Here is a 26,856-nt window from a genome sequence, read left to right as displayed (position 1 = left end):
CCTCATTGCCTGGAGCAAACACACCTTCTCCCAAACACCACCTTCAATATCAGTCTTGGTCTCTGAAAATGTGGTCATTGGCATCTATGTTCACTTCTGCAGTACAGAAAAGGAAAGAATTTCGTATTTAAATCTACTCTAGGAAGACAGATTAATGTGGTCATTTTTCCAGCCTCAACAACTTTATCTGAAATGAAATTCTACTTAAGTCAAATATTATATTTTCATGTACTCTAGTGTTAGAATGGAGTACAGAGGCTCTGTTACTCAGAATTAACCTGGGTACCACAGGGGAGGTGAAGGCAGAATGAGTAGTTAGAAAGGAAATGTGCCCTCTCTCCCTCTCCACAGCCTCCAGGTTCCCAGGGTCAAGAATACAGCGGAAAAGCAAGAGGTTAATAAATAGGCACAGGTCGATTTGAATCCAGACTTGACCATAGTTAGTGTCTGACCACAAACAAATTCCACAAGCCCTCTGGTCCTGGGCTTTGTTTTTTTTTTTTTTTTTCACCTTTATAAGGGTAATAATCATTCCTATCTTCAAAAAGAACTTTTGTGATAATTTAAGAATATGTTTGTGAGAGATTCTAACACAGCACCTGGCCCAAGTAGGTACTTAAGAACATTTAAGTACATTTTACAGCTCTTTAAAAGTCCTGAGCCCACCAGACCTCAGATCTATCCCTCACCTTTCCCCTATTCCTCCCTCTGTATTGCAGAAGGAATAACCCCTGCAAACCTTCTTGCCTGGCTTCCAAATCCCTGCCTGGGTTTCGCCCATGGACAGCACTATGGAAGTTAGACAGCAAGGGGTTCAGGGAGAATCCAAGGGATGCTCCCCTTTCCCAGCCCCTGCCTCTGGTAGCTCTGCATCTGCAACTCTGGCAGCTGCTGCATCTCCTTTATGGCCCCACCTTCTATGATCCCATCTCCTTTACAGGTCCACTGTGGTTCCAGCTCCAGTCGGATGATCTCAGACCTTTCAGTTCAGTTCAGTTCAGTCGCTCAGTCGTGTCCGACTCTTTGTGACCCCATGAATCACAGCACGCCAGGCCTCCCTGTCCATCACCAACTCCCGGAGCTTACTCAAACTCATGCCCATCAAGTTGGTGATGCCATTCAGCCATCTCATCCTCTGTTGTCCCCTTCTCCTCCTGCCCCCAATCCCTCCCAGCATCAGGGTCTTTTCCAAAGAGCCAAGTCTTCGCATGAGGTGGCCAAAGTACTGTAGTTTTAGCTTCAGCATCAGTCCTTCCAATGAACACCCAGGACTAATCTCCCTTAGGATGGACTGGTTGGATCTCCTTGCGGTCTAAGGGACTCTCAGGAGTCTTCTCCAACACCACAGTTCAAAAGCACCTTTAGGCACGGTTAAATACTACTTCCTTCTAAACTAGGGCTGGTAATGGCTAGTGCTCAGTTACTTAGTTGTGTGTGACTCTTTGCAGCCCCATGGGCCATAGCCCAGCAGGATCCTCTGTCCATGGGATTTCCCAGACAAGAATACTGGAGTGGGTTGCCATTTCCTCCACTTTTCGTTAACTCACACATGATGGCCATGTGACTTGGTTTGGCTCTCCACTTCGTCACTTGTGCAATCGCTCCCTGCACTAAGACTCCATACTTTAGATACTCAAGGTAATTTCTGGTTTTTTTTCTGATAAGATCTCGACTGTTAGAGTTCTTTTCCTCTTTCCTGAGCCATGACAGTTGAGGGAACAATATAAAGGTCAGAAACCTAGCCTGCCTTGGATTTATTTGGTGGCTCAGTCAGTAAAGAATCCACCTGCAATGCAGGAGACCTGGGTTAAGTCCCTGGGTTGGGAAGATCCCCTGGAGAAGGGAATGGCAACCCACTTGAGTATTCTTGCCTGGAGAATTCCATGGACAGAGGAACCTGGCAGGCTACAGTCCACGGGGTCACAAAGAGTCAGACACGACTTAGCGACTAAACCACCATAGCAAGCTCTAGGGGCTTACAATCCTTGTTTTGACTTACCCACTACCTGTTCCCTTTATGTGATAATTATGATCATGATCTAATGATCAATAGGGAGGAGAAGGACCAGGAATTACTCATCACTATCATAGTGGGTAGATTGAAGGGTGTCATCAAATGGAAGGAAGAGCTAGTCAGTTTAGATGTTCATCATCCTAGAGATCAGAGAGCAAGACTTTCCAACAGGTAAAATAACAGATAGATGACAGGCTAGAAATGTGATGTTCAGAGAAAGTGGAAATGATTGGGAGCATCAGGTACCTGATGAAGGACACTTGAGAAGCTTTTGTTCACTTCACTCTTGCATCTGCTCAAATGACACCTCAAAGAAGCCTTCCCTGACTATCTCGTCTAGACCAGTGCCATCACATCACCACTATTTCTTTGCTTTTACTTCAAAGCACTTATGAATACTGGATTTCACATTATACATTTACTCGTTTATCATCTACTGTCTGAACTAGTAAGAAAGCCTCAGGAGGTCAAGGACTTTGCTACATTAGTCACTGAATCTCAAGAACCTAGCACTGTACCAAGCACATAGTAAGTGCTCAGGAAATATGTGTTCAGTGAATGAATGAATGTGAGGACACTGAATGTCTTGTGTCTGGATTGCCTTCTCCCCTACCACACACTCCCTATCTCAGCCAAGAGGATTCATTATCTACTTCTGCCTATAAACTCCAAGTTAACTACCAGCAGGCCCTCTTTGTGCCCTAACAAAATAACAGGTGGTGATTTTTGAGTCTCAAGCAATGGTTTTTACCATTTCAAATAGTCTCTTGAAAGCTGTTTACTTTTCCCAATGTATCTTGTTTTGCCTCTTTTTCCTTCTTGGCTTTTCCTTCCTAAATATCTCCCTGGGCCTTTTCATCTGTGCCTTGCCAATCTGTTTGTCTGGATATCTAGCTGGCCGCTGACTCAGGGTTTTAAACTGACCATGAATGCATGTACATGTCTTGACTTCTTTCTATTGCCTGGCTACCAACACCTCACTTAAGCCTCTAGTTCCTGGTTTTCCTTTCTTACCCATGTTCCATGTATCTCAGTGCTGGCATGCTAAAACAAAGAAAAGAAAGGGAAGATAGAGAGGGCAAAAATAGGAGAGAGAGAAAATAAAACACCTTCTGCTTTATCATTTCATCCAGGTTTACCAAGAGGACCTTGAGTTCTAGTTTGTTTGAGCTGTACACTTAATACACAACCTTGGGGAAGGTTATTTGGTCTAGCTTGACCCAGTGTAACTCCAGTATAAAGCAGAAAGTTTGATCCTAATGCTGAGCTGCGCATTCCAACAGGAGCCTCTAATCCCAGACTGATAAATAATAAGTAAAATTAGCCCTGCTAATCCCTAACTGCTACAGGCCTCACTGATATGTTCATGCTGTTGAAATAACACTTTTTAATTCTTTTCTTAACAGTATTTTTGAGCTTGGAAATAGCTTCATTACTCTCCCTATTTTACGGAGCTAATGTGCCCATTGATGGAATGGAAAAGGATTTATCCTAAAAGTTAAGCAAACTGGATTCTGGCTCCAACCCTGCCACTCATTAGCTATGTGCCTTTGGACATTTGCCCCCTCTAGGGCTTAGTGTCCCTATCACTAAATGAAAGGTTTGGACTTAAATGATCTCTGAAATTATTTCAAGCTTTATAATACTGTGCAGTTTAGAAAATAAGTAAAAGTACTGGTATGTGTAGGGTTTTTTGCCAAATCTGAAAGTCGCTCAGTCGTGTCCAACCCATGGACTGTAGTCTATGGAATTCTCCAGGCCAGAATACTGAAATGGATAGCCTTTCCCTTCTCCAGGGGATCTTCCCAACCTAGGGATCAAACCCAGGTCTCCTGCATTGCAGGAGTATTCTTTACCAATTGAGCCAGAAGAGAAGAAAATAGTATGATAGAGTGAAAGAAACCCTGGAATCCCAGGGCTCTTGTTTTTAATGATTTCTTTCTGCCTCCTTAGTTTCCATTCCTTTTCCTGTGAAAAATTAAGAGTTTGAGCAAGAATATATCTAAGCTCCCTTCTTTTTCTCATATTTTATAATTCCTACATTTCTATGATTATACAAAGGCTATTTGCCTGGCATATATTATGAACAAATTTTCACATCTTTGAAAACAGACAACTATGAAATGGCACTTGGAATTTGAATGAGAGTGGTATAAAACCCTTTTCACCTTTTATGGGCTTTTCTACCAAGTAAATTTCAGGAGGAGAAAAACATTACTTAATTATTCATGATATGGATGGATAGATACATAGATAAATAAAAGGAGGTAGAGATTTTATAATAAAGAGACAAGAAAAAAGAGAAGTAGCTAACATGAATATTTGACTTAATGTGGTTGCTAGTTTCAAGCCATAATCCAGATTTTATCTTTGATGAAAGGTGGTCCCAATAGATCCAGTCTTTGTCCTTGTTTTATTTCTCATAGTTTCAAATTGCACCCATTCCCCAGAATTGATCTGCTAGAACCAATGTATTATAGAGCCAATATCTCTAACATTGATTGAAGGACTTTTAAAAATACTAAACTGTCAATATTTTCCTCATAAAAGCCTCCCTATTAATTAACATTGAGAAGCATTTATTTCTTAAATTTATTGTAAAATTATAATTAAAGTTAGATTATGAATCACAAATGCTTAAAGCTTATGACTCAAGTTTCTGTTGTTGTCGTTGCTTGCTGTCACTAAGTCATGTCCAACTCTTTTCTGCAACCCCATGGATTGTGACCCACCAGGCTCCTCTGTCCACGGGATTGCCCAGGAAAGAATACTGGAGTGGGTTACCATTTCCTTCTCTAGGCGATCTTCCTGACCCAAGGATGGAACCTACATCTCTTGCATTAGTAGGTGGATTCTTTACCATTGAGCCACCTGGGAAACCAAGTTTCTATTATCTTCCAATAAGGCAAATGATACTACAACAGCAAAAGGAATAAAAAGGATGGGGAACAGGGGTAGGTAGGGGTTTTTATTTCTTAATAAGAAAGCATGTGAATGCCATTGTCCATCTTAAAAAATGGTTGTCATGGATAATTAAAAGGAAGACATATATTAAAGCACTTAGCATAGGCCTGAAACATGATAAGTATTTAACAAATGTGATTCCCTTTCCTTCTTTTCCTCCTTTCACAAATTCCTAGACAATCTTCAAGATGATCCTTAATCCTGAAAGTTTAAATCTTCCCCAGTCCATGATTCACTATGCCTCTGCTCTTTTAATAAAGCTTAGTAAATATGTCTATCTTTCGTACACCCTTAGGGTGTTCATTTTATTCCTACTAGCGTCTAAACAGATGAAAAGTACAAGGCATGCCTAGCCAAGATTCAGCATGCTTTAAGGATTCTTTCCTGCAGAGGTCTATTTTTAAGTTGCAAGCTCTGAGAACACATTGTGTATGAAATGAGTACAGCTTGTTCAGTCTTCATTCTGGACCTTCCCCAACTGCTTCTTGGACAGAGAGGTCCCAAAGACATGGCTGGAGATCAGCATCCTCTGTGGGGCACACCTATGAAATTTGTTGTGGAGCCCCCTGAGTTAGGGGCAAAAACTGGCAGATTTAACAGGTTTCTAACATCTCTCTTTCCCTCACCTACACCAAAGATTATTGTTTCATTTTCTCAGTCACTGATTTATGCCTTACCAGTTTTTTAATGGTAACTAAAACTGTCCAAGAATGTACTTAGTCTCTTTATGAATATTGATTTGTGGTAACAACCTATTATATATTTTGCTTGTTTATTTATAACCCATCTTTAAAAAAAAAGGTTTAAATACATATGTGTGGTATGTGCATGTGTGTGCACGTGCATGCGTGCGTGCTAAGTCATTTCAGTCATGTCCGACTCTTTGTGCCCCTGTGGACTATAGCCCTACAGACTCCTCCTTTGTCCATGGGATTCTCCAGGCAAGAATACTGGAGTGGGTTGCCATGCCCTCCTCCAGGGGATCTTCCCGACCCAGGGATTGAGCCCAAGTCTCCAATGGCTCCTGAATTACAGGCAGATTCCTTAGTGCTAAGCCACCGCAGAAGCCTCTGTGTGTGTGTGTGTGTGTGTGTGTGTGTGTGTGTGTGTGTATTCTTCTTCAGATTATTTTACCTTACAAGTCATTGCTGTTGTTGTTACTCAGTCAGTCAGTCATGTCCAACTCTTTGCAATACCATGGACTGCAGCACACCAGGATTCCCTGTCCTTCACCATCTCCCAAAGTTTGCTCAAACTCATGTCCATTCAGTAGGTGATGCCATCCAACCATCTCATCCTCTGTCACCCCCTTCTCCTCCTGCCTTCAACGTTTCCCAGCATCAGGGCCTTTTCCAATGAGTGGCTGTTTGCATCAGGTGGCCAAAGTGTTGGAGCTTCAGCATCAGTCCTTCCAATGAATATTCAGGACTGATTTCCTTTCGGATTGACTGGTTGGATCTCCTTGCAGTCCAAGGGACTCCAAGAGTCTTCTCCAACACCACAATTTGAAGCATCAATTCTTCAGCGCTTGGCCTTCTCTGTGGTCCAACTCTCACATCTGTACATGACTACTGGAAAAGCCATAGCTTTGACTAGATGGACCTTTGTTGGCAAAGTAACATCTCTGCTTTTTAATACACTGTCTAGGTTTGTCATAGACTTTACTCCAAGAAGCAAGCATCTTTTAATTTCATGGCTGCAGTCACTGTCCACAGTGATTTTCGAGCCCAAGAAAATAAAGTCTGTCACTGTTTCTATTGTTTCCCCATCTATTTGCCATGAAGTAATGGAACCGGATGCTATGTTCTTCATTTTTGTACAAGTTATTACATAATATTAGTATAGTTCCCTGTGCTATAGAGTAGGTCCTTGTTGATTATCTATTTTATACATAGTAGGGTGTATGTGGGCTTCCGTGGTGGCTCTATGATAAAGAAAATGCTTGCTATGTGGGAGACCCGGGTTCGATCCCTGGGTTGGGAGGATCCCCTGGAGGACGGCATGGTAACCCACTCCAGTACTCTTGCCTGGAGAATTCCGTGGACAGAGGAACCTGGCGGGCTACAGTCCATAGGGTCACACAGAGTCAGACAGAACTAAAGCGACTAAGCAGGAATAGTAGTGTATATATGTTAATCTCAACCTCCCAATTTATCCCCCACCCCCACCACCCACTTTGTATAATACCCATCCTTTTTATCACAAAGGTTTGGAATGACTTTTAACAAAATATATGAAATTAATAAGACAGAAAACCAAGGCCAGAGAAAGCAGAGAATGCAGATGTACCACCATAAGGGTGAATTGATTGCTATGACTGGGCCTCACGTTTAATTATGAACGCCTTTGTAGCCAGGGCCATAATTCTTATCAGAAAGTAAGTAGTATATCAGGGTCTAAAAAAGAGACAAAACTATTTTAGTGCTAAATTCTAAATAGAATGGTATGTATGGCTTTACATGAGTGATATAAAGCTTTTCATAGACCAAATCCTCAATATATTTAAAGTAAATTAGGAAGTGGATCTTGGCATGTGGATACTCAAATATGTGTTCTTAGACATTAGTCACTCATTTAAAATGTTTCTGTTTGAAGTATGGTTGTTTTCAAATATATTAATCTCTCAATGACCAGAGCAAAAAGAAAACACAGATATTCTATTAACTATTAACAAAATAAATAAAAATTTTGAATTACACAATAAAATCTGTTACTTAGAGAAAAAGAAGTAGATTTTGGATAACTAATTTTGGTGCTAACTCTAAATAAAAGCTCAAAGCGTAAGATTAAAGAACAACTTGAGAAATGAATATGTGATAATTGGTGAAGACCAATTCTGAAACTGTCTGGAAATTCTGTTGTTCCAAGGCAAGAATGAAAAGTACTTGGGGAAATGAACAAACTATGTCTCTTAGATAGCCTACTCAGAACTCCACTTGGCACAACTCAGCTTCTGAAAGGAGATATAAGAAATTATATTCTCATTTGATTATTAAAAAAGAGAAATCATTTTCTCAGACTAAGCCTTGGAGACTGGGCTTCCACACTAGGAATGAATCCTTAAGTTTGGAAAATCAGATGAACAAATGCCTAACTCATACTTCAGTCTGAATTGAAGACCACCCCATCTCTATACAGAATTTGACTGTGTGTGCATATGGAAGCATTAGATTAAGAATCTTCACAATTGGAGACTGACTTAGCCACACTAGCATATGGTCTAGTAAAATAGAGGTATAATATCTTTTTATCAATCTAGGCTTTCTATACACTTTCCCCTCTAAAGTCCATGTGTTGTTTCAGCAGGGGGTTTCTCTAACCCCTTTTGCTAAAGGTGGGCCTCCTTGATGCATGACCCCCAGTCTACTACTCACTATACTTTAGTTATAAATAGTCATTTAATGTTTTTCCATCCCTTCAGACAGTACAAGTATAGGAAATAAATTCATCTTTTTCATTACTGATATCCTTTTATGTTGAGAATAGTGTCTGAGTTATTATTGGTCTTGAAACTCCATTTGTTAAATATGTGAATACATAGATAATGTTGCTATTTTTCAATGTTGTTTCATAACTTTTTGTTAAGTGATCATTCTACTCATCAGGAGTGACCTCCTCTGTGTATGTGGGATGTAACAGGATGTAATAGGTATGATAGTATTTAATCCTTAAACTATCCTATCAGAGAAATTTGATTATTATCTTCCATTTTACTGATGAGAAAGTTGGGACGCTAAAAGGATAAAGAACTCCCCAGGGTTGTACCATTGGTAAGTAGTGAAACTAAGAATTCTATGGTCTTAACTACCACATAACATGAGCCCTATGATCAAATTACCTTTCAGAACTTTAATAATTTCATCCTCTCACAAAGTACCCATCTCACTGCACTCTTACTGACATTATTATTATTAATTATTGGTGAATCATTGTTTTAACCAGCTTTTCTTTGATTAAAAAGTTGAGATTGAAAATTGTTTCATTGTTTATTAGTTCTAAGTATTTCTTAAGGATATGTAAGTTAGCACATGTAAGTTTTAATTGATGGAGGCAAAGGAAAAAGAAAGAACAAGAAATAGACTTATTGCTCAGGGTAAACAACAGGTCTAACTAATTAACTAAACTAACTAGAGTGTTGCCCTTGGGGACGAGGAGACATAGGGGGAGGGTACCAGTAGCAAACATCTCTGTTTTTAGAGTGGTCATTAATTTATCCTCCAAAGCTAGTGTTCAGGGAGGAAAGGGGGCACTGTTACTAATACCATCGAGACCACAGGTGTCAACCAGGACTATCACAGGCCAACTGGCATGTAGAGCCATCTAACCTATTCTTCACCTCACCAGACTGGCTCTAGCTCTGAAATGTGGTGACTGCTCCTGGTTACCTCAAACTGTTTTATTCAGCATATCATCTGGGCCGTGTTCATTTTTTTTAACATCCCAGGCATTGCACAACTATTTGTACTGTCCCCGTCAATGTGTCCTCTTGGGAGATGACACACCTATTCCAATAATGCCATAACTGTTCAAAATATTTTTTTGTAATTCTGTTTGGCATCACCTTCTGAACCATTAATGTCTTCTTTAAAAAGTCAATCTGAACATACCTTGTTAATCTTTTTATTTCACTTAGCTCCTTGCAGGTAGAATCACTCAATAAACAGTCACTGAATTCAGTGAAATGCAACTAGATTCCAAAGCTCAAAATTATCCTCAGAGAATGAAGATTCATTACTGTTGAGTCTATTCATTAGGCCACAACTTAGAAAAATCAGACTGGAAAGAAATATGGTAACCATGCTTATCTCTGAGTTTTAGAATTATAAGTAAAACAATAAAAAGATAAAAATCAAAGCTTTCCTTATGAGTATGCATTAGTTTTAAATTAAGAAAATTTTCATCTTGTTTTGTGTTTACATACTATGCCTTAGGTAATTCCAAAGAACAGTTTCTCAAATATGTTACATAATATTTCCATTTTGGGAATATGTGTACACCTTTCAGAGGGGATTACTTGTGAAAGAACAACACACATTTAGATGAGTACATCCTGTAATGTTTGTTTAAAAAAAAATCCACTACTTTATAATCATGCTTCTATTTTAGACATTTTCATGAATATAAGTCATGACATGGATGCTATGCGGGACATGATTTTAAAAATAAGAGAAATAAACATCCAAGAAATAAGCAGATGACACTTGGGATCAGGGAACCTAGCCAGCTGCCTGGTGAGTAGTCTCCAGGGCTGTGAAACAGAGCCGCGACAGTGGTTCATCTGTAAGTTCTGCCTAGTGATAAGCAAGAAGGACATTTGCCCAGTCAGATATTTAGAGACTGAGAACAAGCATTATCATTCCAGTTTTATGGAATGAAATTAAAGTGTAAACGTTCTAACAGTTTGCCTCCATTGGTAGTGGAAGAAAGGACTGTTGAGCTTTCAGACCAGAGTGTTGAGAGGGCATATACCGAGGACCCACTTCAATACACATATATTTCTGCCAACTGCGTAACCAACTAAAACAGCCACACCCTCAACACAAACTGCCCGTAAACCAAGAGCTAATTAAACACAAACAGAGTTGTTATCACCCACCGCCGGATGGAGTGGTATATGGTAAGGGTGTTCTGAGCAAGAGTGTTCATGTCAGTGAGACTTTCTATGAAAAAAACTTTCTTAACCTTGTGGATGGAAGAATGGGAAAGAGAAGAAGAGGCAGTACCGTGGCTGGTGGCTGAGAACTCAGGGTCATCCAAAGACGCCAGGGATTTATGTTGAAGGAGGCCATGTTACCAGCTTCTTTTGAGCCAGAGCCACTGGAAGGGGACCATGTTCGGAGCAAATGTTCCCACGTGACTGCCGCTTTCCGTGTGTGTGAACATGAATCTGGGCTATAAAGGAGGTAGGGACAGTGGGAAGCCAAAACTGGTCCCCCTCTCCTAGTGGAAAGGAGACACATGCCGTCCGTTGTAACAAGAAAACATTTTAAAGTGCCTGTTTGTGCTGAAGTAATTTCTAATTATTGGAGGCAGGGAGCATGGTCTGGTGTGGTTACGGGAGGGCGCACAGCACCGGGACGGCAGCCATTCCGTTCTTCTGCTCTCGGCCTCTTCCTGCGACTATTGGCTTGTCAACTAACCTCCTCCCTCCTCAGACTCCCAGCTTGACCATATAGGTGAAACTTCCCATTCAGTACTTCACATCTGGCATTTGCAAGCACTTCAAAAATTTAGGCTAATTAATAGTATCCCTTTGAGGCTGAAAACTTATTATTACCAACATGATGATGCCTTCAGTTGATGGTGATCAGAGGCACACAGACTTGAAATGATTTCCCTCCAGGGGCTAGAACCCCTAGGTATGGGTAAGAGCTAAGCTTACGCTATCACCACTCAACCCCACACCCTCCCAGCCCACACCAAGGAACTCACAGGGTGCTTTGAGGATACATAAGCCATTTATTCAGCCTATGGGGCAACTCAGAATAGGTGTTAAAGAAATACAAAGCATTATTTCTAATGCAGACAGGGGCTTTCTTTTCACAAAGCCATACCAGTATTCCTGAACTCCTAATTCACTGGGCAGAGCTCCTTCCTGGTCATTTTCTCTGCTCTAGAGACTGTCACCAGGACAGACTGTTGGAATTAGCCTGAATTACTGCTCTCTCATTTTAGTTAATTTATCTCTTTAAAAAATTACAACATATTCCTAGAAAAATAAGGTTTAAATGACAGAGGGAAAAGAGAACATAACTTCCTCTAAGCTTCTCTTAACCCATTGCTAACGACTCCCAGTCCAATTTACCACTGCTAAACACTGTTCACTTTTTTCTTTGTCTCTCAAAGCAGTCACAAAAAATAATAATACATATTCAGGAGGCCAGATAGTCTGACTGACAACTCAGTATTTCCTAACTATATAACCTTGGCCGAATTTTTAAACCTTTCTGAGCTTCTGTTTCCTCAGAGAGGTTTAAGAATTCCTATGGGAATAATTACAATGCCTACTTCATAAGGCTATTTTAAAGATTAAATGATACCTACCTTGTACAGTTAAATAAATGTCAACTATTATTTGTAGAAATATATAAACTCCTTTAGGGCTTAGGATCATTCCAAGAATGAGTTTTGCCGGTTGGCTTTTTAACACAACCTTCTGCCATAGCCAAAAGGATTTTTTTCCATTGCTGATTGTAAAAATGGGGCAATACTCAAGAGTATTGACAACCAGCCTGGCTCAGACACTGAGCAGGCAGGAAGAACACAATGAAAAATCAGAGTAGATGCCAGACAAAAATAGTAGGTGGATAGCAGCTGAATATCAGCTATGTCTAGGGAAAACATTATTGTCTTCTGTTTAAATCATTTACTCAGTTTCTTTAGAATGCTCCATCATTTTTAATAGTGCCTTGAAAAACACAGTAATATACTTTGTTAATTGATTTCTTACTTAATTGCTATGTGCCAAGGAACATGTTCTATGTGATCTCTATCCTCTGAAAGGAGTTAAGAAATATTTTTGCCCAGTATACAGTCAAAGTTTTTGAAAATGCTTCAGGGGTGTTTTGAAAGGATGCCTATTGTGCAGTTGTGTGTTGCCTATTGTGTCAGTCGCTCAGCTGTGTCCAACTCTTTGTGACCCCACAGACTGTAGCCTACCAGGCCTCTCTGTCCATAGAATTCTCCAGGCAAGAATACTGGAATGGGTTGCCATTTCTTCCTCCAGGGGATCTTCCCCACCCAGGGATCGATCCACATCTCCTGTATTGCAGGTCGATTCTTTTACCGTCTGAGCCAGCAGGGATCCCCTTGTGCAGTTGTCATGCGTCTTGTGCAGTTGTAGATGCATGTTTTTTATATACCCATAAAATTAGAGTTTTTATATTGTGTTGTTCAAATTTCTATGACTCCACTGAGTTTTGTTGCTTGTTTCTATCAACTATGGAAAGTGGTATTTTAGAAATTTTCTGTAGTGGTTGCTGATTCTTCTTTTTGTTTGTTTGTTTATTTGTTTTTTGTCAGTTTCTGTGGAGGCTGCTTATTACAAAATGATAAGTTTCAATTTCCTATAAAAATAATTAAAAGTATACTACTAAAAAAAAAAAAGTCTACTACTGCCTCCTCATAAATTAATTGTTTAGGTTTCTCTCTATTGAGGTCCATAAACTAATGACAGTATTGACAGTTACTTTATAAACCACATGGTTGAACTTTTAAAAACATTCTAATAAGTTGTTCAGTTATTTCATATGTATTAGAAAAAATAGAAAAACATCACTTCAAACCCAAGATTTCATGAATTTATTGCTTTAAAGTGAAATCAAAATTATTTAAGCTTTTAAAGAAAGAGTTAATTTAAAGAAAAATATTTAATATATAAGTTTACTACATACACTAGAGTATGGAAAATATATTGAAGACAGCTCACAAAAGACTATGGCTCGAGAGACCTTAAGCTAAACAATAAATTAAAGAAAAACCTGTTACACCCCCTTCATGGATCACAGCCTTGTCACGGCGAAGGGGCTTTTGTAACTCAATGAAATTATGAGTTATGCTGTGCAAGGCCACCCAAGAAAGATAGGTCACAGTGAAGATTTCTGATAAAATGTGGTCCGTTGGAGGAGGGAATAACATACCATTCCAGTATTCTTGCTGTGAGAACCCCATGGAGAGTATGAAAAGGCAAAAAGATATGACACCAGAAGATGGACCCCAAGTCAGAAGGTGTACAATATGCTACTAGGAAAGAGCAGAGGGCAATTACTAGTAGCTCCAAAAAGAATGAAGCGGCTGGACCAAAGCGGAAACAAAGCTCAGTTAAGGATGCGTCTGGTGGTGAAAGAAAAGTCAGATGCTGTAAAGAACAATATTGCATAGGAACCTGGAATGTTAGGTCCATGAATCAAGATAAATTGGACATGGCCAAGCCAGAGATGGCAAGAGTGAACATCGACATCTTACGAATCAGCGAACTAAAATGGACAGGAATGGATGAATGTACTTCAGATGACCATTATATCTACTACTGTGGATAAGAATCCCTTAGAAGAAATAGAGTAGCTCTCATAGTCAACGAAAGAGTCTGAAGTGCATTACTTGGGTGCAATCTCAAAAACAACATGATCTCAGTTTGTTTCCAAGGCAAACCATTCACAGTAATTCAAGTCTATGCCCCAACCACTGATACCAAAGAAGCTGAAACTGATTGGTTCTATGAATAACTACAAGGCCTTCTAGAACTAACACCAAAAAAAGATGTACTTTTCATCGTAGGAGATTGAAATACAAATACAGGAAGTCAAGAGATACCTGGAGTGACAGGCAAGTTTGGCTTTGGAGTATGAAATGAAGCAGGGCAAAGACTAACAGAGTTTTGTCAAGAGAACAATCTGGTCATAGCAAATACCCTTTTGCAACAACCCAAGAGACAACTCTACACATGGACATCACCAGGTGGTCGATACCGAAAATCAGGTTGATTATATTCTTGGCAGCCAAAGATGGAGAAGTTCTGTACAGTCAGCAAAAACAAGGCCTGGAGCTGAGTGTGGCTCAGATCATGAACTCCTTTTTGCAAAATTCAGACTTGTTTTGAAGAAAGTAGAGAAAACCACTAGGCCATTCAGGTATGACCTAAATCAAATCCCTATGACTATACAGCAGAGGTGATGAGTAGATTCAAGGAGTTAGATCTTGTAGACAAAGTGCCTGAAGAACTATGGATGAAGGTTCATCACACTGAACAGGAGGCAGTGACCAAAACTATCCCAAAGAAAAAGAGGTGCAAGAAGGCAAAGTGGTTGTCTGAGGAGGCTTTACAAATAGCTGAGAACAGAAGAGAAGTAAAAGGCAAGGGAGAAAGAGAAAGCTACACCCAACTGAATGCAAAGTTCCAGGGAATAGCATGGAGAGATAAGAAGGCCTTCTTAATGAACAACAAAAGAAAGGAGGAAGACAATAGAATGAAAAAGACTAGAGATCTAAGAAAACTGGAGATATCAAAGGAACATTTCATGCAAAGATGAGCATGGAGGGCAGAAATGGTAGAGACCTAACAGAAGCAGAAGAGGTTAAGAAGGTATCAAGAATGCACAGATGAACTATATAAAAAAAGATCTAAATGACTTCGATGACAGTGATGGCATGGTCACTCACCTAGAGCCAGGCATCCTGAAGTGTGAAGTCAAGTGGGTTATAGGAAGCATTATTATGAACAAAGCTACTGGAGGTGATGAAATTCCAGCTGAGTTATTTTAAGTCCTAAAAGATGATGCTGTTAAAGTACTGCACTCAATATGTCAGCAAATTTGGAAAACTCAGCAGTGGCCACAGGACTGGAAAAGGTGAGTTTTCATTCCAATCCCAGAGAAGAGCAATGCCAACAAAATTTCAAACTACAATATAATTGTGTTCATTTCACATGATAGCAAAGTAATGCTCAAAACCCTTCAAGTTAGGCTTCAGCAATACGTGAAGTGAGAAATTCCAGATATACAGGCTGGTTTTAAAAAAGGCAGAGGAATCAGAGATCAAATTGCCAACATTTGAAACATCAGGAAGAAAGCAAAGGAATTCCACACAAACATCTACTTCTGCTTCATTGACAACACTAAAATCTTTCACTGTGTGGATCACAACAAATAGTGGAAAATTCTTAAAGAGATAAGAGTAGCAGACCACCTTACCTGTCTCCTGAGAAACCTGTATGCGGGTCAAGAAGCGACAATTGGAACCAGACATGAAAACACTGACTGGTTCAAAATTGGGAAGGGAGTAAGACAAGGCTGTATATTGTCATCCTGCTTATTTAATGTCTATGCAGAGTACATCATGCAACATGCTGGGCTGGGTGAATCACAAGCTGGATTCAAGATTGCTGGGAAAAATATCAGTAATATCAGATATGCAGATGATACCACTCTAATGACAGAAAGTGAAGAGGAACTAAAGAATCTCTTGCTGGGAGTGAGAGAAGAGAGTGAAAAAGCTGGCTTGAAACTCAACATTCAAAAACTAAGATCATGGCATCTTGTCCCATCATGGCAAATAGAAGGAGGAAAGTGGAAGCAGTGACAGATTTTCTTTTCTTGGGCTCCAAAATCACTGTGGATGGTGATTGCATCCATACAATTTAAAAATGTTTGCTCCTTGGAAGGAAAGATGTGGCAAATCTAGACAGGACATTAAAAAGCAGAGCCATCACTTTGCCAACAAAGGTCCATGTAGTCAAAGCTGTGGTTTCTCCGGTAGTCATATACGAATGTAAGACTTGGACCATAAAGAAGGTTGAGTGTCAAAGAATCGATGCTTTCAAATCATGGTGCTGGAAAAGACTTTTGAGAGTCTCTCGGGCAGCAATAAATCAAGCCAGTCAATCCTAAAGGAAATCAACCCCGAGTATTCACTGGAAGAACTGTTGCTGAAGCTGAAGCTCCAATACTCTGATCTCCTGGTGCAAAGAGCCAATTCATTGGAAAAGAAAGCTGAGAAAGATTGAAAGCAAAAGGAGAAGGAGGTGGCAAAATATGAGATTGTTAGGTAGCATCACTGACTCAATGAACTTGAATTTAAGTAAACTCTGGGAGATAGTGGAGGACTGAGGAGACTGATGTGCTGCAGTCCATGGGGTCGCAAAGAGTCGAACAAAACTTAGCTACTGAACAACAACAACTCTTACAAAGCAGTAAGCATGTCTTTAAAGTGCTAGACTCTGCTTAACAAGCTGTGGGTAGACAGTAAATATAGTGACACCGCCTTGTAATTCTACAGTAGAGATGGAGACTGAACTGGAATTACAGACTAATAGAGGATGAGATGGTTGAATGGCACCACTGACTCAATGGACGTGAGTTTGAACAAACTCCAGGAAATAGTGAAGGAAGGACAGGGAAGTCTGGCATGCTGCAGTCCATGGGGTTGCAAAGAATCAGACATAACTGAGAGACTGAACAACAACAATTCTAAATGGTATCTAGATGCATTTGTGCTTTTTTCAGAAACAGTATTTACCTTGAATATAGTTAGATGTTAAAAAGTCTTGCTTTACTTATTTAATTAATCACATGTCTGAAACCACCAAGTTTTCTTTTTAATTGAAATATTGCTCACATCCAATATTCTGTTAGTTTCAGGTGTACTACGTAGTGATTTGACCTTTGCATACATTATGAGATGATCATCATGTTAAATCTAGTAATCATCTGTCCCCATACAAAGTTACTACAATATTATTAACTATATGTCTTATGCTGTATATTAGATGGATAAAAAAAATGAGGAGTTGGTTGAAGTTTTGATTTGGGGTCATTTGTAGATGTTAATTTGCCCTTTTTAAGGCCACTAACTCTCATAATAGAGCATTACCGATAGTTTGATACCTTTAATGGAGAAAGGTTTTGGCTACAGTTCTCCAATAGTAACACAGTTTATAATCTATACAGTCTTTAAAGTTTGCAAAGCACTTGCACAGATGCTGATTAGTTTAATCTTGACACAACCTTGTAAAGTAGGTAGGGTGTTGTTACACAAAGTGTGAGGATGCCCTGGGAGGACTGTAACTTAGATTTGAAGTCAGAGATTTGTCTTTTAGGAAGTTCAAAACAGCCAGTGAATTTCAGGAAAAAAGACGGTCCTCCTTCTTTTCTGGGAGAGATTGTTTTTGTCAAGCAGTTATAAGGCAGCACCTTATGGCCAATTCTCTGGAAAGCCTGTTGGATTGAAATGTTAAGAATTTGGTTTTATAATAGAAAATAAATCTATTCACAAGACCACAACACCAAAGATTTATAGATAACTTTGAAAATTTTGTTTTCAGTTTCCCTTTGCTGAAAAATATTATTTGTTCTTGGAAGATGTGTCTATATCCATGCCTAAACACTGGCTCATAGGAAAGGGACAATTGGTTGATGGTCAACAGGAAAAAGCAAGGCTGACCTTTTCTTTCATGTCACCCTAAACAACAGACTGTGAAATGCATAAGACCTGGATGTGGAGTGCACTGGCTAAACCAATGATTTCTCAAACCTGGTGCCACTGAGAGCTTTAATATCACAGGTTTCAGTACGTATGCCATGACCTACTGTGCTTGCCAAGCCCATGACAGGTAGACCAGAATCGGGTGGAGAGGGAGGTGGGAGGGGGGATCGGGATGGGGAATAAGTGTAAATCTATGGCTGATTCATATCAATGAAAAAAAAAAAAAGAACATAAAGAATAATGAACTAAAGAGAACAGAAATGAAGCAAATAACAAGAAGACTATAAAACTAATTAGAAGAATTTGTAGAAATGGAGCTCAAGTCTTCTGACTTCATAGTCAGTTTTCACATCCTGAAAGTGGTGAAAACTTGAGGATCAGAGGTTTCCCATCTAGGAAAATTGAGCAAAAGTAAAGAAGCAGCTTTAAGCAAATTCTGGTTGCTGTTGCAGTGAGACATTTACATGTTTGTATGAAGAGCTTGATAGCATCTAGGATTCTTGTTTGAGCAAGAATTTCAAACTAGACTTTACCATCAGACCTCTGTTATTCTGTTTCTTCTCCCTGATTCCATTTTTAAGAAATCCAAAAGCAGGTAAAACTAATCTGTGGTGAAGGCAATTAGAAAGTGATTGAAGGAGGGCCAGGAGAACTGATGGGAAAAGGAGTACAAGGGAACTTTCTTATCCTCTATCTTATTACAGTTGTCCAAATTTACTGCCTGCAATGCAGGAGACACAGAAGTTGCAGGTTCGATCCCTGGGTCGAGAAGGTCTCCTGGAGAAGGAAATGGCAACCCACTCCAGTATTCTTGCCTGAAGAATCTCCATGGAGAGAGGAGCCTGGCAGGCTACAGTCCATAGTGTTGCAAAGAGTAGGACACAACTGAGCGACTGAGCGCGCAAAGTTATCAAGCCAAATACCTAAGAACTGTGTATTTTGTTGTATATGAATTAAACTTCAGTAAAAATATGAAACAAATGATTAACAAAACCACAAAACATATAAAAATAAAAATTAAATTATAACTGTTATTCTGTAGAGGCGTGAGTGAAGCCTCTCAAGACTCTAGGAGGTAAGATTAAGATTCCCTGTTCTTCCTGTTGCAGAGGAAAATGTTTCCCCACATTACTGTATGTCACACATCTGTCTCCTTTTTATCTCACACTGTCACTGGAGAACAATGCCATTGGCAGACACAGTATGATTATCAGGCAAAACAATATTATTACTGGAAAAATTGGCAAGTTGTTTTCAGCAAAATCCTTTTCCCAATCATAGGGTCGCATTTCCTTTCCTTCTATTCTCTGATATTCTAGTCTCTCTGCTACAAACTTTTTTAAAAATAAACTCTCATGTGGCCCTATAATTCTAAGTGCTGTGTATTTCTGTTTTTCTGGGCTCCAGCTCAACAGGATTAATTCCAAGTAAAGTAAATACAGACTTGGTTTTCTTGTTTTATTGTTGCTGTTTGTTGCTCTACTTTTGAAAAGTTTTACACTAACTACCTTGCTGGTCTATTTTCTTTTGGTATGTTTTTTAATAAATGTATATATTTTTCTTAAATATAACCTTGGTATAAATAAATTTAATCTCAGAAATAACCACCATTCACATCTAAATGTTTTGTTCCACAGTTGAGATAATGAAATCATTTTTATTTACTTTTTCTAACATAACATTATAGCATAAGAATTTTCTGACACTATTTGAACCGCTTTCTAGAGCAGGATATACTTAATAATTAGTGCTCCTTTATTTTCAAATTGGTCAAATAATTCTATCCACTTTCACATAATGATTATTTTATATCAATTATTGAATCAGTGTCAGTCAACAGCATTTTTTTCTAGTTCCATGTAAAATCAAAATTAGAAACATTTGTCCAAAATAATAGGCGGATTGTGATCAACTGGAGGGCCGGGATAATATTTACTCCATCTTTGAGTTCTCCACAGTGCCAATACATAATAAGAATTCAATAAACACTTGTAGATTGAATGAGTGAGTGAACGAAAAAATTACATATTTCCAGGAGTCAAGACTTGAGAGGTAAGTGGATAGACCTTCGTGCCTACAACTTGCCTTCTGTAAGTAACTGTACTGATGAACTCTCAATCAAAAACAAAATGCCTTGGGAATTCCTTGGTGGTCCAGTGGTTAGAACTTCACAATTTCTTTGTCCTGGGCCTGAGTTCAATCCTGGGTCAGGGAACAAAGATCCCACAGGACACATACATGCTGTCACTCAGTCGTGTCTGACTCTCTGCAACCCCATGGACTGTAACGCACCAGGCTCCTCTGTCCATGGGATTTTCCAGGCAAGAATACTACAGAGCATTGCCATTTCTTTCTCCAACCAAACCATGTTGTGTGGTTAAAAAAAAAGGAATATGTAAAATGCCTTTTAGATTAGTTCTCCAGACTAACTCTTTATTTGTAAGCCACCTTTTTACACCAGCATGAACTATGCATTGACACAGCTCAACAAAGTTTGCTTAAAGATTTTAGATGTTCTAGCCATAAATTTTCTAGTTTTTTTAAACTAATTATCACTGAATATAATTTGGAATTACACCATGATGCCCCTTTGAATTATACCAGTTGGTTTTTACTTGAATATCATAACAGCCTTTTAGAACAGAAATTCAGGATATTCTAGAGATTATTTCTTCATAGAGTTATTGAATCTTAAAAAGTTTAGAGCCAGAGAAGACATAGTGATTATCTATTACAAGGTCTTTTTTTAAAGAAGGAAGAGGTAGACAGTTGATTTACCAAGGCCATTGAGCTAACCAGAACTGGTGTAACAGCATTTTGACTCTCCTTTTCATGTTTTTTATGTTATAATACACTACCTTATGTGGATCTATCCTATGGTTCATTAAGAGCAACTCATGTTGAGGAAATATTTCTATTTTTGATAAAGTTACTAAGATAAAGGTAATGCATAAAAATATAACGCATCTGGACTTATGCAGGACATTTGACAAGGTATTTTATATTTTTCTGTTTATATAGAGCAAAATAAACTGGATGCTGGAAATATTATCACTTTCCAGTGATTCATTATATTTTTTGACCTTGTGAAAAATAATATATTTATATATGTGCAGCTAATGCATAAATGTACAGTTTAATAAGTAATTATAAGACAGACACATGTATAACCACCGACCAGATCAGGAAATAAAACATTGTCAATTCTAAATCAGGGCTTTTTGACTCACAAACTTTGAGAATGAATTTATGGTTACCAGGGGGAAGGGTGGGGGGAAAATAGATTGGGAGTTGGGGATTGACTTGCACACACTGCTACATGTAAATTAGGTAACCAAAGAGGACTTACTGTATAGCACAGGGAACACTGCTTAATATTCTGTAATAACCAAATGGGAAAAGAATTTGAAATAGATACATGTATATATATAACTGAATCACTTTGCTGTATACTTGAAGCTAACACAATATTTTTAATCAACTATGCTCCAATATAAAAAATTTTTAATTAGGACCATTATGAATAATGGCTGGGCTTTTTTTCTTTTCTTTTCTTTTTTTTTTTTTCATATATCCTGGTGTACGTATATATCCATTTCTGTTGAAGATGCACATACTTTATAATCCAGCAGTTCTGCTCCCAGGATCAGTATATATATGTATCTTCAACTTTAGTAGATCAGCTTAGAGTTTTCCTAATTGGCTTTACCTATTTTCACCCTCACCAATTATATATGAGACTTTTCCATTGATCTGCATCCTTACCGAATGTGGCATTGTTGTTAGGGTATTTAATGTTTTCCAATCTGATTTCTGAACATCTTATGACAGTTTTGATTTGCATTTACCTGGTTACTAGTGAGATTGAACAACTTTTCATATGTTTATTAGCTATTTGGCTTTCCTTTTGCATCGTGCCTGTTCAAATCTTAGGTCTACTTTTCAACTATGTTTGCAGGTGTTCTTTATATACCCTGGAATGATAGTCATTGATCATATAAGATGAAAATATATTTACTCTTTTCATGCATTTAATAATGCTTTTTGATAAGCAGAAAATTTTAATTTTAACATAGTTAAATTTAGCAGTTTTTCTCTTCATAATTAGTGCTTTTTGCATCCTATTAAGAAATCTCTTCCTACTCTGAAAGTATTCAGAGTGAAAAATTCTCTGATTTTAAAATCTAAAATCTTTATTGTTTTTCTTTTCATGTTAAGGTCTACAATTCATCTGCATTGGGTTTTGTATATGATATGGTATAGAGTCAGATTTCTTTCTCTTCCATATGAACGTTCCGTTGTCTCAGCACCATTAGTGAAAAGACAGTATTTTCCTCAGTGCTCTGCAGTACCATCTTTTTCATAAATTAAGTCTCTTAATGTGGGTCTTTTTTTGTGGCTCTCTCTTCTGTTCAAATTATCTATTTATCCCTTCTCACAATACCACACTGACAGGTATTAGAGCTTTATAATATGGTTTTATATAATATAGTTTTGCTTCCTGATTTTCTTCTCTAAAAGCTCATTGGTTTTCAGGTAATGATGGAATAACAGAAAAAAGAGAGGAAGGAAGGAAGTGTGATTGAGGGAGAGAGGGAACAATGGATCCCCCACAATTCCTACATCCCACTCCCACAATCAGGAATGCTCTAAACAAGTTTATGAAGGTGGACATTGTTGGCTTATGTAGTATTATGTCTGAAATCTTCAGCTTAGCATACTTTAATTTTAGAATCTAAACAATTCAGCTCAACCCCCTAGTATTTATTAAACATCTACTGAGTACCCAACCTTATAGTTTGGCTTCCAAGAGGCACAGTGGTAAAGAATTTGCCTATCAATGCAGCAGGCACAGGGACGTGAGTTTGATCTCTGAGCCAGGAAGATCGCTAGGAGTAGGAAACAACCACCTTCTCCAGTATTCTTATCTGGAAAATTCCATGGACAGAGGAGCCTAGCAGGCTACAGTCCATGGGGCCACAAAGAGTCAGACACAGTTGCGTAACTGAGCACAATCTTATAGTAGGTGTTATGAAGGGTTCAGAAAAGTCTCAGTCAAAATTGAAATATTTAGAGCTCATCTACTCATTTTTTAATCATTTTATTTATTATTTATTTATTTTTGGTTGTGTTGGGTCTTTGTTGCTGTGTGAACTTTTCTCCTGCTGCAGCAAGCTAGGGCTACACTCTAATTGCAGTCCTCTGGCTTCTCATTGTGATGTCTTCTCTGGTTGCAAAGCAGGGGTTCCAGGGCAGGCTTCGGTAGTTGCAGCTCGTGGGCTCTAGAGCACAGGTTCGGTAGTTGTGGTACATGGGCTTAGGTACTCTGTGGCATGTGGAATTTTCCCTTATCAGGGATCAAATCAGTGTCTCCTGCATTGGCAGGAGTATTCTTTACCACTGATTTACCAGGGAAGCCTTACTTGTTTTTGTTTTTTGTTTTTGTTTTTTTTTTAAGTTTTGAACTTTGGGGTTTAAACAGAATACTGAATTTCAGATTTTACTGTAATTTCTCCAGAAAAGAAACAACTAAATTCCATCTATGCACCTTAAGCCTAACAGAAGTTAACCCTTAACCATATCTGGAATTTTTTAAAAATGAGAAAATAAAAGCAAAAGCATCCCAATAAGCCACTTAAAATATTTAGGGAGTTTAAGACTCATGACCAATGCTAAAAACAAATCACTACTGTTTGTCAAAGCTTGAAGCATTAGACCAATCACACAACTTTTAGTGAATATCTTAGTCATTACTTGGAATGGTTATAACAGGCATAATTTTCTATGCTAATCTTTTAAAACTCTTAGGAAAAAAAATTGAAAATAAATATATCTCAGCATATGAATGCAGAAAGTCAAGAGAAGTAAAGCTCTTCAATTTATAGGTAAGAACCCACCCTCTAACTGTTCCAGCCTCTATCGTCACAACCCATCAGTTCAGTTCAGTTCAATAGCTCAGTCGTGTCCAACTCTTTGTGATCCCATGGACCACAGCACGCCAGGCCTCCCTGTCCATCACTGACTCTCAGAGTTTACTCAAACTCATGTCCATTGAGTTGGCAATGCCATCCAATCATCTCATCCTCTGTTGTCCCCTTCTCCTCCTGCCTTCAATCTTTCCCAGCATCAGGGTCTTTTCAAATGAGTCAGTTTCTCGCATCAGGTGGCCAAATTATTGGAGTTTCAGCTTCAGCATCAGTCCTTCCAATGAATATTCAGGACTGATTTCCTTCAGGATTGACTGGTTTGATCTTTGTTGTCCAAGGGACTCTCAAGAGTCTTCTCCAACACCACAGTTCAAAAGCATCAATTCTTCAGCAGTCCGCATTTTTCATAGTCCAACTCTTACATCCATACATGACTACTGGAAAAACCATAGCCTTAACTAGACGAACCTTTGTTGGCAAAGTAATGTCTTTGTTTTTTAATATGCTGTCTAGGTTGGTCAAAACACATAGCCTCTGAGTTTTCTCCAGGGTGCCCTTGAGAACCCTAGATGCCTAAAAGGGATTACTAAAAAGATTTTCAGCATCAGAAATGGTTATCCAAGTAACCATTAAAAGTAAAAACTAACCTTAATTTAGAAAATTGAGTAGGTTCCTTCTCTTTTGCTTCTAACTGATGCTGTGAACAGGTCTGACTCCTGGTAGATGATCAGTAATGATTTGGATAATTAAGGAATCCAAGAAGGTCCACATAAGTAGGCTTTGTTCTTGTTTTGTTTTGTTTGTCTCTCTCCCTATTTTTCACACTAAGGAATGTTTATAGTCAATACTGTAAATCCCTGCAAGATCAAACCAGTCAATCCTAAAGGAAATCAGTCCTGAATGTTCATTGGAAGGACTGATGCTGAAGCTGAAATTTCAGTACTTTGGCCACCTGATGCAAAGAACTGACTCATTGAAAAAGACCCTGATGCTGGGAAAGATTGAAGGCAGGAGGAGAAGGGGACGACAGAGGATGAGATGGTTGGATGGCAGCAGTGACCAATGGACATGAGTTTGAGCAAGCTCCAGGAGTTGGTGATGGACAGGGAATCCTGGCATGCTGCAGTCCATGGGGTCGCAAAGAGCTGGACACGACTGAGCGACTGAACAACAACTAAATCCCTGGTGAGTCTCCAGAGCCATATCACACTGAATAGTACCTTCGATCCTGGAGCATTACATAACTCACGTGTCACAGGGCAGACGAGCTCTGGGCTGCATGTTGTCTTTCCTCTCAGAATGAGAAAATTGCCAGATCTACACCCTTAATTTCAGGACTATCAATTTCATAGAACTTGACAGAACCTCAGGCAGCATGAAGAGCTTCTTCACAAGGAGGCTTTTCCTGTATATTCAGGAGCACACATAAACCTGCATTAGGCATCATGTGTGTCAGATGAGTTTGCCACAGAAAAGGTGGCCTTATTCTGGTCTCCCTCATCTCCCAGTTTAAGGTAGGCCTCTCACCATTCTCTGGACCTTTTCCCAAACCAGGGGTAATAGCTGAAACTGAGGGAGGATTAACGTTATCTGTGTAGGAAAGGTGAAAAGGAGTGAAGAAAAATAGAAAGGCAAAGAGATTCTAAAGGAAGAGCAAGAGAGCTTGCTCACCTGTGGACACGTTCGACCTTTTTGTTCTGCTTGGTGCTTCATTCTGCCTGCATCCAGGTGGTGGCGGTGGTGCTCTTTCTGCCTCACCATGTGGGCAGCATTCAGCCTGTCTCCCAAAATAGGAGGAACCCTCGGAGGTGAAGGAAGGGATCGGGGCTCTTGGCTGCCCTCTATTGGGCCTGTTGAAACAAAGCTCCCTGAAGGACCATTCCCTTGCAATGCATTGCTTTAATAAGGATGTGGCAATCTGTGAGCAAGGGAAGAAAACAAGGAAAGGAGTTAGGACTGTAATGGAACATGGACTATGGATGGAGCATCCAGAGGTTGAGAAGGGAGGACTACTCCAGTTATTTTAAGGCAGTCTTAAAGATGGTTGGATTAGACAATATATATACTAAATTATGCCAATTTTAACCATAAACACACAGTTCAGTTTCTATCATTCTCAAAAACTTGTACAGCCCCAAAGCCTATATAAACTTCCCCATTTTGTTACTCTCTGTGATGCCTAAATTTACAGATGGGAAGAAAAAAGACAGAGAGGTGTGCTGACTCGAGCAAGGTCACAGAGCTGGACAGTTGTAAAGTTCTCCAGAGTCCTTTACTGAGTGAGGACAAACAGCAAATGATAGACATAGCTGCATGATTTTGTTGGACTCTCACTTGAAAGCTTTTCTGATTAAGCTGAGGAATTCTCTATCAAGGGTGCTTCAGAACACACCCCTTGCAAATAAGCTTTTCTTTCCTGTGTGTTTCTAAAACATACGACTCAAACATAGAAATCAATTTAAACTGCAGGCAGATCATGTAAAGCCTTTAAGTGGTCCTAGAAGAATGATCCAGAGAAGGCAATGGGAACCCACTCCCATACTCTTGCCTGGAAAATCCGATGGGCAGAGGAGCCTGGTAGGCTGCAGTCTATGGGGTCTCGAAGAGTCAGACATGACTGAGCGACTCACTTTCACTTTTCACTTTCATGCATTGGAGAAGGAAATGTCAACCCACTCCAGTGTTCTTACCTAGAGAATCCCAGGGACGGCGGAGCCTGGTGGGCTGCCATCTATGGGGTCGCACAGAGTTGGACACGACTGCAGCGACTTAGCAGCAGCAGAAGAAGAATGATCACTGGTCTTGTTCATCAAGCAAATAAATTGCTTCATGGCCTACAAATTAGAAAAGTAGCATTTTGAATTCTTCCATTTGGGCACTATTCATTTAAGCTATAGAGAAAGGATTTCAAATGGACACTGTAGTAAAAACATACAAAAGTTGGGTCTTAGAGTCGCATTGGTTTCTAGTTCT

At 39.2% G+C, this 26,856-nt stretch overlaps 1 long non-coding RNA gene across 1 annotated transcript; it reads right to left on the bottom strand.

Moving 5' to 3' along the window:
• Positions 1-26,709, bottom strand: LOC122435296. The gene is made up of 3 exons (XR_006267628.1): positions 26,574-26,709; positions 25,555-25,801; positions 1-96 (listed from the first exon to the last, which is right to left on the bottom strand). It is a non-coding gene; the product is annotated as an uncharacterized LOC122435296 (long non-coding RNA).
• Positions 26,710-26,856: the final 147 nt, after the last annotated feature.

Source organism: Cervus canadensis, chromosome X, assembly GCF_019320065.1.
Source record: "Cervus canadensis isolate Bull #8, Minnesota chromosome X, ASM1932006v1, whole genome shotgun sequence".
NCBI classification, from domain to species: Eukaryota; Metazoa; Chordata; class Mammalia; order Artiodactyla; family Cervidae; genus Cervus; species Cervus canadensis.
The sequence above is the reverse complement of the archived record's forward strand: the minus strand, read 5'-3'. Positions and strand labels throughout refer to the sequence as shown.